This window comes from Apus apus, chromosome 25, assembly GCF_020740795.1.
Source record: "Apus apus isolate bApuApu2 chromosome 25, bApuApu2.pri.cur, whole genome shotgun sequence".
Lineage (NCBI taxonomy): Eukaryota > Metazoa > Chordata > Aves > Apodiformes > Apodidae > Apus > Apus apus.
This window is the reverse complement of record NC_067306.1, coordinates 6,247,393-6,265,796: the sequence shown is the minus strand read 5'-3', so window position 1 is coordinate 6,265,796 and position 18,404 is coordinate 6,247,393.

Genomic DNA, 18,404 nt, shown 5'->3' with positions numbered 1-18,404 from the left:
TCCTGCTCCTACTGCTCCTCCACATGAATGACCAGGTGAGGAGCGTGGCCAAGGTGCAGTGACAAGCAGTGGGGAAGGGTGTGGTGACACCAGGGGGTGGCCTGGGCAGGAGGGGAATGGGCCACTGGCCGTCAGAGGCTGGGAGTGGGTCACCTCAGGGTCCCATGCTCCCCTCCTTCCCTGCCCCGCTCCCACCCCTGCCTTCCTCATTCCCCCCTGCTGCAGAGGTGGGCAGGGGGCTGGAGTCCCCTCCCAGCCCTGCTCCCCCCCCACCCAGCCCCCCTCCTCCAGCACAGCCCAGAGGAAGGGTCCCTGCAGACCTCGCACCAGCGGGGCCAGAGAAGCTGGCTTAGCCATTCCCAGACCTGCCCTGCCTGATCCAGCAGGGCTCAGCAGCAGCCCACGGCCACCAAGCACACGAGTCCCTCCAGGCTTCCCAGCCATCCCTGCAGACATGGGAAGCCAGGGCTTTGAGCCCCAAGCCCTGTCCCCCAGTGCTGTGCCCAAGAGACCCCCAGGTGTTTGGGCCAGGGCTCCTAGAGAGCAGGATAGTCCCAGGAACATTTGTTGTGGTGATGAAATTTTATTAAAGGAAAGTCAACGTGGACTAAAAATTAACTCAGACAGGCCCTCCTTCAGCAGGGGAGTGGACCCGAAGACCTCCAGAGGTCCCTGCCAACCCCAGCCACTCCGTGAGTGCGGGGTGCCAGCACAACAGCCACCAGCAACAGGCATCACCCAAAAGGGGCCTGAGAAAACACGGCAGTGTGAAGCACCCTGCCCGACAAGCTTGACACCACCAGGTCTGACTCTGAGGCTGAGGGAGCTCCTGGGTGCGTTGCCAGGTGCACCCCAAGAGCCCTCTGATGTCACAGAGTCACAGTCACTCAGGCTGTGAGTGCGAGACTCAACACACACAGTGTCAGTACTGCCAGCAGCGGGCAGCACCTGAGACGTGTCCTGCACGATGCACAACAGACGTTGTGACCTGCCAGCCCCTGAGGAGCCGATGGCACCGCAGGTGCCTGGTGTAAGCTACGCCATTCCGGCCATGCCACCACCAGTCCCTGCCATCGTGCTGCCCTCCGTCTCGGGGCTGCTGGTGCCCTCTGAGCCTGCCCACGTCCACCCCATCACCTGCCAGCTGGCACAGGCCAGCATCTTGCATGGCGTGCCAGGGCCCTTGGGGGCACCTGGGCAGCTGCTGCAGCTCCCCTGTGAGGTGCAGCTTCTCCCCATGGCTGTTCCCTGTCCCTCTGCCTATGGCTGGGGACAGCAGGTGGTGATGGTGCCACAACAGCCCATGGGGCTGGAGCCAGGGGCCCTGATCCAGGGGGAGCCCCTGTTCCCCGCAGACTCCTTCCCACCCCACATCCCATACCGCTCTGCCCCCCTCACACCTCCCCACACGGTGGCTCAGCACTGTGTGCAGGGACCCCCTGTGCTCCACACCCTGCCCAGCAGTGCCCAGCAGCTTTTGGAGGCCTCCAACAAGGATGTGGCAACCATCAAGGACAGCAGTTCTGCTGCCAGCCCGTCCTCGATCCACCGGCCAGCTGAAGCACAACAAAGCCTCAGGGTGAGTTCTGGGGGTTGGCAGATCCTGTGGGTGGGCAGCCCACAGTGAGGAAAGCTTGAATCACCCTGGGGTTGTGTTGGCTTTGTTTGCTTTTTCAGCAGCAGTCACCACCCGAGCTGCCACTGGTCTCCTGCCCGTTGGTGCCCAGACCAGGACAGGAGGGCGGCAAGAAGGACAAGCGCTCCATGCGGAGCAGCACCCCCAAAACACCAGAGACCTGCTGGCAGGAGAACATCCCAGGCAATAAGAAGACAGCAGTGTGCCGGGGGGAAAACCACTCCAAGCCCCTGTGGGAGGGGAAGCCGGGAAGGGACAAGACACCAACGGGTGGCAGTGGGCAGCAGGTGGGCAGCGGCAGACAAGTGGGGGGCGGCAAGCGCAGGGCATCTGAGGACACCAGTGACCCCACCTTGGCGCCCAAGAAACCCAGAAGCCCTGGGGACACTGGGGGACAAAGCGTCCAACGCCCACTGCCCGACCCCTCCCCCGGCCCACGGCTGATGGAGAAGGCACAGAGCACGGATGCCCCCGAGACACAGCCCCAGGACAGGCACAAGACCATCCAGATGCCCCGCACCAGCCTGAGGGAACACTTGCTCAGCTCCATCCAGAGCATCCACCCGCTGGGGCAAAGGGTGAAGGTGGTGGGGCCGGTGCGCCCACCACCCGACCGGGAGCCCAAAGCTGGCCCCAGCCTGCCCCCCACGGTGCCCAGGTCCCTGCCGGTGGCCCCAAGGCCCAGCGTGGGGCCAGCTGCCTCCAAGCCCCCGGCTGAAGGCAGGAAAGAGACAGCACCAGCGGTGGCACGGAGCAGCCAGGAGGGCACCGGGGCTGCTGCAGAACAGCCGAGCAGGCTACCCCCGCTTCCCACGTGGGGCCGAATCCCACTGCAGGAGGTGTCGTGCCCTCCTGCCAACTCCCTGCTGCCCCGGCGGTACTGCTACCCCAGAGCTCAGCCCACCCCGCTGGAGGAGCAGGAGGAGTCGGTGCCCATCACAGCCCAGCAGCGGCCCGAGCGGGAGCGCATGAAGCAGCTGGCCCAGGAGGAGCGGCAGCGGGCGGCCCTGCAGACATCACTGGGCCAGCTGCAGTATTTTGTGCAGAGGGAGACGGACAGGAAGGTAGCCGAGATGTACGGCTACCCATAGCCCACCGGGCCAGCACCGTCCCCTCCTGCACCCACGCGCAGAGGAGACCCGCGGGCACCTGCACCCATCCGCTCCGCCCCAGCCCTCTCCCAGATCCCCATTTCTTGCTGAACTCATTAAAAGTGTTGGTGTTGGATTTGCAGCACCTCTGTCTCTGCAGCCGTTTGCACGGTGGGAGGGGACTGGGCAGGGTGGGGGGGAGGCTGACGCAACCCCTGCCCACCCCGCAGGTGGCTGAGCTGGGCTGGGAGTGGCCACCGAGAGGATGGGTAGATGGGGCATCGCTCCGGATGGCAGGTGCCTGGGGGAGAAACCACATTGATTAGCATCAATGCCAGGAGGACAGCGGCTTCCATCACCGCCCCAGGCCTCACCAGCACTTCCCAGCACCAGCATGATCACCAGGGAGTTGGATCTGGCCCTGGGAAGGAGCCATGGCCACCCTGCGGGAAGGGAGGACAGGCAGGGACTGGCTGAGCATGGAAAACTCCGCTTGCACCCAGCTGGCGAGGGGGCCCTGCCGGGTAGGGCTGGCAGGCTGCTCCTGCTGCACCAGCTGCCCAGCAAGCTGTGCCCCCTCTGCGGCCCCTCCATGCTGCTGCCAGGACCTCATTCAGCAAAGCTTCTGCCTACAGCTGAGCCCGGAGGGTGTCACCAAACACAGCTGGCCCATGCCGACCAAGGCGAGAGGCCAGGATGCCAAGGACAGAACAACAGGTCAAATGTCCTGCCGTGCACATGCCATGACCCAGCCAGACTGGGGAACCCAAATGTGGCTTCACACAGGCCTTCAGTTGTTCAGGTACAAGACCACCCTGTGGGAGGGGAGCCCTGTCAGGCAGCAGCAGGCAGCAAGTGGGCAGAAGCAAGCGCAGGGCATTCAACAGCAACAGTGGGCCCCGCAAGTGAGCCAGAACCACCAGGGACACAGGGGGCAAGCTTTGAGATTGCAGGCTGATTCCTCTCCCGTGGCACACAAATAATCTCCAGCTCTGTTGGTCTCTGCTTCAGACTTGGGTAAGAAAAGGTGTGAACGTCACTATTTATCCCTGCATGTAACAAAGCTGGACTTCTTTACCCACTATATTGGGTTTCAGGGCTTTGGGGCTCCACTGACTCCATCCTATGAGCCTCAGGCACATGCATGCACACCTGCTCCCGCTTTTTACCTAGTCCAGTGTTGCAAGACACCCACCTTGCCTCGCAACCAAGGTCTGCTCTTGGTGGTTCACTGCCTTTGCTGGTCTGCCATCATGGCCAGATAAATCCTCTCTTGAGAAGATCCATTACCGAGGGGTTAATGCTGTCATGCTTCATTCTTGTGAATTGGTAAGAGTGAGGTCTGTGCATCACAGACTCCAGAGGTTGCTGCAAGATGCAGATAATGTGGATACTCTAGTTAAGATAGAACCACATGAATTAGCAGATCAGCTTTGACTCAAAAGAGCAGTTTAAAGGTTCTTATGAAACAGAAGACAAAGCCTTTTCTGTCAGTTCTTTACCAGCTAAACAAACTGAGCTCATCTGTTGACCGGTTTTCCAGTCTGTTGTCAGATTCTCTTTTTTGGTTTTTCCATGATCTCTGTATGATGTCATCTGCAAGAGATTCAGTAAATTAATGCTGATGACTCACAGATAAAGCAAACTACTTCAGGTTTGCTGAAACCAGATTCTCAACCCCTAACATTTCCTCTTCGATGCTGACTTGACCGCTTTACAGCGAAAACCAAACTTTCTATTTCCTCACTCCCAACATCTCCAACCAATTCCTTTCTTACTCATGGTAGATACCGCCACTTCTCTGACCTCCAATGAGAGATGCTGTACTCTCCTCAGGTAATATACTCCTAGTGCTTCCTTACTACAAAGCTTTTATCCATTGAGACTCACGCTGTTCACTGGGGGACAGGGAGGGAATGGGGTTATTCTCCTCCTTTTTGTATCATCATCTTAGATGCTTGAAGACCAGAGGGGCACATCCCCATTCTCCTACATCCTGTAGCTTCTACACTACACATGGAGACGTGGTACATCCTTCACCTATTACCCCTTCCTTGTTCACTGTCATCCACTCAGCTTCTAATTACAATAAGCCTTAAAATACGACCTCTGTAAACGGGCTGCGGGTTTGGTTTTTAGCTGCCCCCTTTTTTTTTTTTCCCCTTATGCTGTGCTTTTACTCTCACTGTGCACAAACCAAACACACTAGCCTCCTGAAAGCAGCTGTATTTTCTTTATAACCCCGTGGCTATAAATTGTATTAATCCCATATATTCAGAATCTTGGTAATAGTTGGCAAGTAATACTCCGGGCCCACTGCTGATCATCATCAATTAGCCCGGGGGAGCTGGGTCCAATTAAGGCCCTGCCTGCCCACTATGGTGCTTCTGGCAGGAATGTGAGAACTAAGCACAGGTGAGAATTCCACTGAAACATCTTCAGATTAGGAACTCTTTTTTTTTAAAAAAAAACCTGCATCTGTCAGTTTGATGGAGTCTCATGTAATGAAGAAGTTTCAAAGCCATTTGGAACTCATTCATGTTTTTGGCCTCCACACCATCCTCTGTGTATAAACTCTAATTACGCTCTGTATGAGAAAATGATATTTTTTTTTCCCTTTGCTTTAAACTCGTGTCAGATTTTATTCAGTTTCTCCTACCTCTTTTGTTAAGAGAAATATGAATAAGCACTTATGTTTGTTTTCTCAGCACCATTCACAACCTTAAATTGTTCCACTCCATATCTCCTCAGCCATTATTTTGAAAGCTAAGGAATCAGTATCTATTTAAATCTCTCCTTATTCAGAAACTCTGATGGGTATTTCACATCCATTCTTTTTCCCTGACTTTTTCTAATCGTGCTTTATCCCTCTCAAGTGAGACACCCACCTGTGCCAGGGAGCACAGGCCCCAGCTGGGGCTGGAGGGGCCGGGCCCAGCACCTGCCTGGGCTGGGCCCTCACAGAGACTCACTGTTCCCAGCAGGAGCCAGAATATTAGCCTTATCAAGTCCTGGAGGCAGACACTGGCTTTAAAACCACTAGGAAGAAAATGGGTTCAATCCTGGCTTAACCAAGACACAGAGCTTCAGTAAAGCTGGTAACTCTGGCTTTTTAGATGCAGAGGGGTATAAAGAACTGCCAAGAGAATGAAGAGCACTTCTATCATTCTTCTGATTACCCCTCATTTTAACCTATTCTGTCTTCCAAGTCTTAGCAATAGCTAAAACATTTTTCTATGAGAGCTGCTGTGTGAAACAAAGAAAGTTCACCCAACAGTCCAAGTGCTGTTCAGTCGGTACCTTTATTCACGGCGCCGGACACACAGGAGATAGCTCCTCCAAAATGTGCGTGCCTTACAGGGTAAGGTGAGATAGACAGACAGACAGATAGACACAGCTGATACTTAATTATGTGTAATGTTTCTAAGAAACGGTTTACATATTCATTAGTTTCCCGAGAAATCATTTACATAAGTGCCCGCCCATTATCACATACGTGTTAAGGCCATTAGGGTCTCCTGGTGGCCTAATTCATCCTTGAGTCTTCCTCACAGGAACCTTTGGCCGAGTTCTGTCTCTTCTCCTGTTTATCTCTGCTGACTCTGCAGTAGAGCTGGTTACAGCAGGCATCCCTACTCGCAGTTGAACGGCTTCTTTCAAGGACCCTTGTATTTCTTCCCTAAAACTACAGATGAGCTCACACAAAAGGCTTTTACAACTCACTATTTTCCCATTGAGAGTTTCTGGGCAGCGAGCAAGTCACTGTCAGATCTCTGGGGAAAAAAAAGGAAAAAAAAAAAAAAAACCAAAACCAAAAAAAACCAGCCACACTTCAGGATTCTCCTTCCTGCTGCCTTTGTAGCTTCTCGTTCTTTTTCTGGTGCTCCTCCAATGATCTGAGAAACTGCACTACAAGCAGCCTGCAGCCCTTTATTTATACTTCTCTCCTGAATCTCTGATTGGTGTTTTTTTTCAATCCCTTGTTAGCATACATGACAACCAATCAGATAAGGGCATTTTCAATCCCTCATGGCAACCAATCAGTTTAGGGCATTCTGATCCTTTATCAATAAAACTTGTTTTCTCACTCAAAATCCTGTCAGTCACTAGGTAGCTACACTCCTGAGGAGTGTCCCTGATAGGCTTAGTTCAGTCCACTATGTCTCTCTATTCAATCAACTGAGCTAGTGAGAGACATTATTTACTTATTATTAATATGTCATCAACACATGTGAGCACTGTTCAGCAACAACCAAAACACTCGTATATTACCCACACTGTTTTAGCCACAGATGCCAAACACAGCACCGTAGGGACTGCTATGAACTAACTTTCTAGATTCATCCCATATGGACACTTTGATCAAGAGCAGCTGAGCAACACAATTAGTAGCTGCTAGAGCTTACTGTAAGCTTTCCAGAAGGAAAGAACTCCTGTGGATATGCTTATCCTTATACTTGCCCATAGTTCTCTGCAGTAGGCAGAGAGTTCCTAGGACCTCCCTGACAACTCTAGTCAAATTTTGCAGAAGTTTACGAACATCACAAGGAGATCACAAAGAAGCAGAGTCCATGATCTGCTGTGCAAACTGCTGCATATATCAGTTGTCTGTTTAGCTGTGCTTAGGGTCCTTCAGCTTGGGAGTGGACTAGAGATTTCTACTTTGACCTACTTCTCAAAGGTAGTTCAGTTAGGGCCTTGTCCAGTTGAATTTTAAGTCTCCAAGGGTGTTGTCCCACAGCTTCTCTGGACCCCTGTCCCAGTGTTTGAACAATCTCATGGTGAAAATATTTCTTATTTTGTCTAATCAAACATGACTTCAGCTTTCTTATAACACCCAGTTCCCTTAGCACCTCCTTAAATGTCCTGTGCATCAGCCCCCAACTGTCTTCCTGGCTTTCCACTGGAATCACTCCAGATTATCAACACTTTTCTTGCAGGTGGAAGCCGTAAACTGGAAGTAGTATTCCAGATACGGTCTAACAGGTACTGAGTTAAAGGAGAATAAACACTTCCCTTGATCTACTGGCTACAGTCTTACTGATAAGGCTTAGAATGCTGATAGCCTCCATCATTTTCCAGCAGTAGTGTTACCCAGACAGTTGCCCCTCCTGTACCGATGCAGATGATTAATCCATCCACATTACAAGAGCTTGCATGTATCCTTTTCTCAGTTTCATGAAGCTCTAGTGTCCTAGATCATGACTGGCTTATTCCAGAGGTAAGCTGCTGAGCAGGGATAACAATGAGGAATTACCTGTTTCTCCTTTTGATTTATAATTTGAATTTAAAGAAATAGCTCTTAGGTTGCTCCTAACAACTACTCCATGCTGTAGGGTTGTCACTTTAACTATGGGAAAGGTTTTCTCACCAGCATATTCACCTGTAAAGATCTCCAGAGGATAAAATGATAAAGAACAAAATATCCATTATAATATCATTGTGCTGGGTTTTCCCCTCTCTGTTACCTCCTTTTCTTCTTCCTTTCTATGCTTTTCCCCACTAAGCAACACAGTCATCCCTGTTACCACCTTTTCCAACCACAAACTCCATGAGTTTTTACCAGGTGTTTTTTTTTTCCTGATTCTCTTTCCCATCCCACTGTGAAGGGTAGGAATGAGCAAGTGGCTGTGTGGTGCTTAATTGCTGGCTGGGGTTGAATCATAATATGTGATCCCCACATCACAAACCACTCATCACCCATGGCTGGCACTCCCCTTCAGCTCTAAGTGGATCAGGGAAGTAATGGTCCTCATGGTAGACATCTTCGTAGTAATGGGGAACTCTCTCTTAATGTGCTTCTCCCACTGCTTCATTCTCAGATCAGTCTTGAGTATCCTGACCACATGCAGGGAAGAGGAAAGCTTTGTCTGCTCACTTCTACCTCCTCATTGTGTTTTCTTTACATTACTCCACATTCATCTACATTGACAGCACTGTGCCTAGTGTGCCTAGATGTACACAGAGAGAGGATTTTAAATACCTAGTAAGTTTTGGTGACTCCAGCTCTCAACCTAAATAGTCTGTTATCTGAGAAACACGAAAGTCTCAGAGGGTCTGAAGAAAATGGGACCCCTATCTTTGGATATAGGCTTCCAGAGGTCACCTAAGACAGGGCCATTTCCAGGTCTGAACTTTGGCATTCACTTTTCTGCAGCTGTATGACTCAACAAGCTCAGTAATGTCTATAAGAAAGACCCCAGATACCCATCTCTTCTTCCAAAGGTTCCTTGCTGGTCCAAAACCGGCTTCCTACCTATACCTTCTTGGACCCCATGAGGCACACTGAAAAAGGAAGAGTAAGGGAAGGATGTCAGGAAGGCAGGCTGAAGAACTTGCCTGAAGTTGTTTGGGCATGGGAGCCTTAAATTCTTTCTCATGGATCTCCATACAAACCCACTGGGAAGCAGTCCCAGACCATCCATTCCTTCTAGTCCTTTTTTGCATATTCTCCTGCCCCAGTTCCGAGATAGACCGTGGTAACACACTGACCCACCCTGTCTCTGTTTTTCTGTTGCTTTTTCAGCTGGTACAGAAAAAAAATTGGTACCAACAAAAAGTTATATAACAGTTATATATAACTTCTGTTTTTTTTCCAGTGAGGGATTCAGTTCCAGATAGGTCTTAAAATTTTGAGCACTTCGGTTAAATAGAAATTGTCAGTTGAGCATTATGTCTTGTAAAGACTGTATCTATGAGAATATGATTGGAGGATTCTAGGAGTATGTCATCTCCTTCAGTAAAAGCAGTGTGTAGTAACAGTGAAGTTGCAATAAGCTGACCTGCTTGCTACACACTCCACTTCTTGCTGTAGGAGGTGACAGCCACCTAGAATCCTGCGATCATAACAATTTGTAATTACTCAAGTCCATGAAATCAGGTAGATTGGAAAGGATATTGTGAGGTCACCAGTCCAAATTCCTGCTCCAGTGGAGTTTGGAGCACATTCTATCAACTGTCAAATTAAGGATTTTCCCCCAGAGTCAGATTACCTTGACGTACATACTGTACTTCACCATCCTCCATTATCACACACCAGGTATGTCCAAGACCCTGAGCAAAAGCAAATCCCCAGACAGGTTTACCTTTGCCTGATGCAGGAAGAACCCAAACACTTTTCCCCAACAGATTCTTTTCACACACCACAGGAACTTTATCCCCATCTACTGTATGTAAAACGTCTGACTGAGCAGGACCAGCCCGATTGATGGAACCCCTGGTGTTAAGTAACCAGGTGGCCTGAGTTGAATGTTTGTCCCAATTTTAAAAGGTTCCACCACCCATTGCCTTCAGGCTAGCTTTTAACAGACCATTGCACCTCTCAGTCTTCCCTAAGACTTGTGCATGGTACCGGATGTGGTATATCCACTCAATACCATGTTCTTTGGCCCAGTCAGTCAGAAGACTGTTTTTGAAATGAGTCCCATTGTCTGGCTCAGTTCTGTCTGGAGTACTGTGTCCCCACAAGATTTGCTTCTCAAGGTCCAGGATGGTATTCCAGGCTGTGGCATGAAGCACAGGATATATTTCCAGCCATCCTGTACTTGTTTCCACCATTTTAAGTACATAGCTCTTACCCTGGCAGCTCTGAGACAGTGTGATATGGTCAATTTGCCAGGCCTCCCCATATCTGTACTGTGACCACCTCCCCTCCTACTACAAAGGTTTCAATTCTTTCACCTGCTTAATTGCAGCACATGTCTCACAGTCATGGATCACCTGCGCAATAGTGTCCATGGTTAAGTCCACCCCTCGGTCACGAGCCCATTTGTACATTGCATCTGTGCCCAGATGACCTGAAGTGTCATGGGCCCATCGAGCCAGAAAGAGTTCACCCTTATGTTCCCAGTCCAAGTCTACTTGGAACACGTGAGCAGCCTCATCTGCTCGCTCATTGTGTCGATGTTCCTCAGTGGCTCGACTCAGAGGCACGCGTGCGTCTACATGACGCACTTTTACCACCAGTTCCTCTATCCAAGCTGCAATGTCTTTCCACAGGTCAGCAACCCAAATAGGTTGACCTTTTTGCTGCCAGTTGTTCTGCTGCCACTGCTTTAGCCAACCCCACAAGGCATTTGCTGCCATCCTGTTGCAGGGTGGTATCAGGCCTACTGGCTCTCAGGTGCTTCCACGACTTGCAGTGTGGAGAGGTTTGTGAATGAGACCGAGGGTCACACGTGGCGCTGCCTCTCACAGAGGAACAGCCACTGCGGGACCGTATCTTAGAGGGTAGATTAGAATACCCTCTCACCATGGTCACAAATTGTTACTGAGACCAATGTTTAGTTTACAAATTAATTGGTTTATTAAGGGTCAACACAAACTGAGGGATCAAGGTTCAGGAGAGGTTGTCTAGATATCTATTGGAAAAGGGATTAAAAGGTACTGTGGTCTTATTAAATGCACACTGCGAGGGACAGGGGTAGAATCAATGGAGTGAAAGGGTAGGAGTTGAGCACAGCAGGAAAGTTTGAGTGTTTGTGTGTGTGTGTTATATTCAGACTTTCCGCTTACCTTCACTGCACAGCAAAAAGAAGCCTAGAAAAGTGATTGTTTCTTGAAATTTGACTGAATATTTGGTTTCATTGATCTATATTTCAGACTCAGGCTCATGTGAAAAGAGTCATGCAATCCAAAATACAGACTGAATGTAGGCCCTGAGGCTAGCTTTTATCTCTTATCTGTAGATACTACTTTTTCCAACCTGTACCAATGATTCCTTATAATCATTGAACAGAGATACAGATTTGCAGAGGAAGCTTCAGGCTTAACAGTCATAGATTGCTTTTCTAGGATGAATACAGTCACTCTTTGGAGGAGTTAATTTGCCCCAGAAATATGGATTAACACCTAAGAAGCAATTAGACAATCAGGATCACTTTAGATGAATCCCAGCATTTACTAAGGCTAATCTCGATAAAAATATTAATCTCTTTTGCAGTAAAACTATGAATTGCAGTTCAATATTAATGAATTTAAACTATACTGTATCACAGAACAGTAAGGATGAGAAAAGTCTTGCAAAATTACTCTCCTTTATTAGCACAATTGTGATTCAGAAAACTGTAATGTATGTATGTAATCATTTGGCATAAGATTTGTTCAACAAAATATTGGTTTTGTGTCTATGTGTGTATTCCCATTGGGAAGAGAGTAATTATTAGAATTCTCTGAACTGAAATCAGGAGAATAATTTATTTACAGCATCAGTGACAGTTCTTTTGGCTGCAAATCATGGGTTAATTTTTGTGATTGTGACTGTTAGAGTCAAACTTGTTAGTCATACAGTGATATACCAGTGGGAATATGACCGTTGTAGAGGTTGGATGAGTTTACTTTTAACTGTGAGTTCCCTCTCTTCATTATATCCTTTGCTTTCCTTTCCATTAATTTTGCCAAATTATAACCAACAAGATTGATAATGTTGGAGCTGCTCTAAACTCCAATGTTGTTAAGATTAAATAATTGTAAATTATCTTGTGATTTTGATGAACCATTCTGATACTTTCTACCACTGTACAAAAGACGGATTTTGGCATCTAGATTTGTATAAATTCAAATTTATATGAGAATAAACTCATGATCTATCAGTTAAAGCAAAAATATTAATTAATTTTAATTAATAATCAGGGGGGAAACTCCCTGGCATGCATTGACTAATTTCTGTTTAGTCTAGCAAAAATTTGAAACAGTCATAAAAAGACAACTGTATTTTCCACACCTGAGTTTAGATTATGTAAATCTCACTTTGTATTTCTATACTTGATTTCATTATTCAGATATATTTCTATAATTCTGGTCACAGAGGGGTCATGAACCAGGGAGACAGCAGCTCTTTCCTGTTGGGTGGAGGTTCAGTGCTTTGTAAATGAGGAACATTTTGCTCTCCAGAAGATTTCTCAGCAACCTTGTATATGAGTTGCATTGCTACAACTCCTCCAAGAGGGAAATGAGTGCTTGAGTCACTACATACATGCTTACAACATGCATATGAGCAATAGTAAAAGCATGTTAGCAGGGGGAGTACACCACAGGACTCACTGAGAGGGAATGGAAGATTTGGGTGTAGGGATTGCAACAGTGGATTAAACTGAAGAAAATAAACGTTAGAGATCTACAGATTAGCAAAACTCTTTTGGAAGGGGCTGGGTAGCTAAACTGAATGTTGCTAGTGCCCTGGACATAATTAGGACCAGGTTGGGGTTGAGAGGAGAGAGAACTTAAGAATCTGGAGGAAAAAAAGAATTAAAATTAGATAGGAAGAGGCTGGAGATGGATTGCATTGGAGGGGTATGGGAAAGGTGAGGAAACCAAAATAATCAGGAACATGTTTCTGCAAATGGAAGCCATGGGAATACACCCTCCTGCAGAAAAGCAATAGTCATCCAGCATCCCATTGCCTTGTTCACACAGGTTAACAACTTTCTGAGTCTAATTGATGACTGGTTAGATTACTAGCTCAGGGGTACATCTTCATATTGTAGACATCTGGATGAAGGTGAGATTGCCACTTTGGTGCATAAATGCTACAGAAGAATTTTTCAGGAGATTTTATTACCTCTTATTCCCCAAAACCACTAAAATTTCATCAGCCCTTTACTTTTGTGCAGGTAGTAGCAAAAGACAAGACCACCACATAGTCAAAGGAAATGCCCAATGCTCCCTGTGTTTGATGAAAGAATATTCTAAGGAAAAAATTAATTTATTCAATTCTATAATTACTTATCTTTTCATTACCTCTGAAGTATCCTGTATATCAGAATTATGTCTGTGTGGCTAAATTTTAGTGAGTTTAATTCTATCACAACCAGGTGTTCCTTATTTGGAAATAAATGAAAGCTACTTCAAAACATCTAATCTCATAAAAGTAAGTAAGCAAAACTGAAGACATGAATTTCTAATCAGTTCCTGGGATGTTTTTGATAAGAAGTCCTGTGTTTCTGTGTATATACAGAAGCATTTCCATTATTTTCTCCACAAAAAAAAAAGTCTTGAAGACTAGTGATTACACACACTGACATACTTACGTACAAACATACTACAGCCTGTCCTGTTGCTGGCATGCCAGACATGTGATCCCCTTTGACCCACAGTTCCTTCTCTGGCTGCAGGTTCCTGGGCCTCCATACACTTGCAAACAGAAGAGAGTTGCTTCGCACAGGAAGACATTTAGAAATGGAGCTTAATAAGAAGACAGAAAGACTGGGGTGATCAGTCACAGTAGGGCATCACTAGTTAAGCATACTGACCACCAGCTTACACATTACCAGTGCCTTTTATCCACTTTCTCCATTTACCCATGTAGAGTTCTGAAAAAATAGTTGTCTCAGACTCCCTGACAAACTGGACATTGTGCTTGGGTGGGGGGCCTAATTTGATAATCACCTGGACTCCGTTCTCGCAAGGAGAGCCCTTCATTTGGTAACCACCCTGACAAACTGGACATACTACTTGAAAGAGGAGCCTCTTCTTTGGCAGCCACCCTGATAAATGGAACACTGTCCTTACATTGTAAGAAACAGTGGCTGGTAAGAGGAGCCCTGTGGAGCCACAGTGTCATCTTGCGAAGAACCCCTTTCCTGTTTAAGGCCAGAGCACGTGTGTGAAAATAAAGGTCATTGCTCTGTCAACCGGGATGGAGGGGCCAAGGATCATATAGACCCCCGTGCCTGACCAACTCATTTCCAGAAGATTCCCAAATCCAACACTGAGTCTGCACAAAGCAGGCTGAGCCTTACCAGGTAGTAAGGCCCCTTACAACAAAAAATACGTCTCCCATAAAACTATTTCAACATATAAGGGTGACTAAATGGACACCACTCCTGCACGGTGCTTCTGGCACTGGGAACCATTCAAGACCTTGAGGTGCTGTCTTCTTTTGGAAGGGGTCTACCTCCCTGTCTGTGGGTGGTCTCTTCTATTCCAGGACTCAAGATTGGCTGGGCTAGGGCTGGATGCAGATGACATAATACATAACAGCACCTGAAACGGTGTGCTGAGTTGCCCTAACCTGGAGAGAAGTCACTGGACAGCGGGGGGGGGCGCTTCTGGCTCTGTTGAAAGGAGAGTGGAAATCACTGGTAGCCTACAGGCATGGTATTCTGCTGCTGCCTGCCAGATCTTTGTGGGACCTGAAGGGCTAAATAAAGGCTGAAATCTTACTGTTCTTTTAAGAACAGAGAGCCGAGAGCCCAGCTGAGCCAAGCCGAGGACAGCCCAGCGCTGGAGCCCAGCCGAGCCCAGCTGAGCCGAGCTGAGAGCAGCACAGCGCTGGAAGCCAGCTGAGACCAGCCCAGTCGAGCCAGAGACCAGCCCAGCCGACCCGGAGACCAGCCGACCAAGCCGCGATTGCCGCCCCGAGGGAGCCACCACACCGACAAAGCCAGGGGTGGAGCTGGGGAGCATCCGAGCCCTGAGCGCTGCTGCACCACCGTCAACGTGGGAAAACCTGCTGCCCACGTTATGCGTGTCTGCTGCTCTCCAGCCCAGGAGCCGTCACTACTGCGACGTTCTGCTACCTTCAACGCATCAGGAGTATAAGAACTCCATCAGCAAATCTTCCCTTTTTTCCTACCTCTGTATAGTTCACTCCCCATTCTTGCACCCACAAAGGCGACCCCCAATGGTGGGGAACTGTGATGCGCTCTAAATCACCTCCCTTTATTATAACAATCCTCTTCCTATCCTTTGCACCCTATCAGTGGCTTGTATTGTAGTTATATATTTGTACACCTCTGTTTTGTTCATAAAGTATCAGCACATATATACACCCCTCACTCAGTGTTCTCACACCCTGTTTGAGCAGGAATGCATAATAGCCATGGGAGGGGGGTTTCGACAGGTATCAATTAAAGCCTAAGGGGGAGGGGTTAACCGCTCGAACCCCGCCCCCCCTTTGTTTTGGTTTTGAACCTTTACACCAGGAGAGCCAGGGCCAGGTTCCATAAAAGAGGCAGACTCGAAATGCTGGGTGTGTGCACCTATATCATCCAAGGACCACCACATCATGCTGAGATCATCACTGGATCCAGGGGTGGTGATATCTTTCTTATCCTCTTTTTCTTCATCTCTGTCTCTTTGTCTCTCTGTCTGTTCCTCACTCTTCATCTCTCTCCCTCTCTCTCTGTTTCTAAACTTAGTGCATAGGGGTAACATAATTTCTAATTTTGCTGAGTTTTTCCAGTTGTAACCTGTTGTTTTGAGAGTACCATTTTGCTAGTTGTAATCTGTTGCTTTGGGAGTGATATTGTTGTGTGTTTCCTTTTGACAACCTTTATGCTCTTACTCAGTTTTAACTAAAGGTACATTTTGTGAAAGCCTCCTGGGTAATGGTCTTATTCTTGGAATACCACAGAGAAAATTCCCGAGCTTAATCTCACTGAATAGGTTGTTAAAAGAGATTAACTAAGAGAAAAGACCTGTATCTGAATCTCGCTGCGTTGACCCCCACCTCTGGGGAACTCTACATGTGCCCACTTCATGGAATGTAACACTGTACCCACTTAGTGGAAAGTGATATTTAGTATGGCCCTCCACCTCTGGGGAGCTGTGCCCACTTTGTGGGATGTGACAGTGCTGTACCCAACTTGTGGGATGTGACACCCTGTCCTTACTTGTACCCAATTTACTTTTATTCCCCTCTTCCCCTGCCCTTGGTTCCTCCACCAAATTCAGTAGGATTTTTTGCAACCCCAGAATTATCCTCCTGGCATACTATAATGCATCCCAACATCTCAGACAGCAACCCTCCTCACTCTCTAGGGTAATCTGAGGATATTCTCCCCTTTTCATTCATCTGGTGGGTGTGTCACACCATGACAACATAGGTGATAGTCCACTTGTGGTAGCCTTGAGGGTATCCAGGACAGCATCCTTTCCTTGTCTTCTTTAGTTGTTGGGGATCCTCTGCCTGTAATTTCTCCTTTGGTAGCCTCTCCATGGCCCTCCAGATCCAGGCCTCCTGCAAATGGTGATTTTCCTTTATCTGCAAGTCGCTCATATTATGAACTCTGCACTCCATCCCTCCAAATCATATTTTAAGTGTTGTTAAAAAAATCTGAATATATTCCAGTTTCAAACTTCATGTTTTTTCCTGTAAAACACATAATCGAGAACACTATTACAGTTATTCTCTATACCTCAGTATACAAGTAAGTTATTGACATTCTACAAGCAAAAAACAACACCTTTAAGGAGTGAACTAGCACTTCAACAGCTGTATGACTTCATTCTTAACCAAAACATGTCATGATCAATATTAATCTCTTACAACATAGTCATTTTCCCCTAGCAGGGAGGAAAAGGAAAAGGAAAAGCTTTTTTTCCCTTAAACTTGTCCCACATCCTGTAACACTAACCCTGTGCTTATAATTCCTTAACTTGCATTTAATTTCTCTGAAAGTTTTCTATTCTATTCTATTCTATTCATTTCATTTCATTTCATTTCATTTCATTTCATTTCATATTTCATTTCATTATTTCATTTCATTTCATTTCATTTCATTTCTATAATATTCTATTATATCCTCCGCCTTTTTATTCAGAATCTTCTGTAAGCACCAGAATGTAAGATGGGAGCATGGAAAACTCACTGCTGATGTTTCTTTTGATGTCAAGCATAATTCTGGACTCTTGACATTACCCTGAAGCATTATGCATGCTTTTGATCATATTATGGCTTTCCAGTATGTACCTCATCACATGCAGGTTTCTCCTTAATCAACAGCATCAACAGGATGCCCTGGGTTACCAGAAAGGCAAAGCTAACTGTTCTTAATCACTGGAGCTTTTAGGCTTTTTAGGCAGCTTTTAGGCTTAATACCCGAGGGTTTATCTGCCTGTGTTGAAGATCAGCACTGATATAATGTTGTTGTTTAACCTTTTATTAATCTGCTGTGAAACATCTGATTTATGAGAAAGCTGTGGGAGGCCTCACCTGAAAACTCCATTTTGCCAATTGGTTCAGGACTTAGGTGTTTAAGCTTCGGTCCTTTTCTTGTTTCTTGCTCTAGCTCTGCCACAGGCATGCTTTGCCTGACCTTTTATGTTTCTGATTTTTTACTTCACCTTGGCTACTTGAGTTCATGGTCTAAATTTCAACTTGTTTCACTGCTATGGACTTGTCCAGTGAATATAGGATAACCAAAGCCTTTTTTTGTCCAAGAGCCGAGTTGCAGTGCAAACAGCAGCTGGATGCAGTGAGTCATGGCAAACAGGAAAATGCAAATAAAACATGAATTACCTTGGATCAACAAGTGACAATACAACAATGCCTGAAACTGCTGGAATTATGTCATTGAGGACTTTCTGATTGGTAGCCTGCACTCTCATATACGAGGGTAATGTTGTTACAGTGTGCAGACACAAGGGGACCTGAGGAGAAGCTGTCACGGGTTGCTACCAAACAGCCACTCAGGAATCCAATCCTGAAACTGGCTGCGGAGTGTCATCCTCCTCTGGGCTTGATTGTACTGGCTCACTGGAATGGTAGTTTTGGAAAATCTCAGTTATCTGTGTGTTTGCATGTGTGTGTGAGTGTAAAACTTTGCCTCATGTAGCTTATCCTTTGCTTGGTCGACTTTTCACATTGAGCTTAGTGGTGTCCTGGCATCCCTTTCCCTCTGGCTCTCGGCTGACTGGTTACTGTCAATGATTCTACTCTGCTCCTTTTTGGTTTG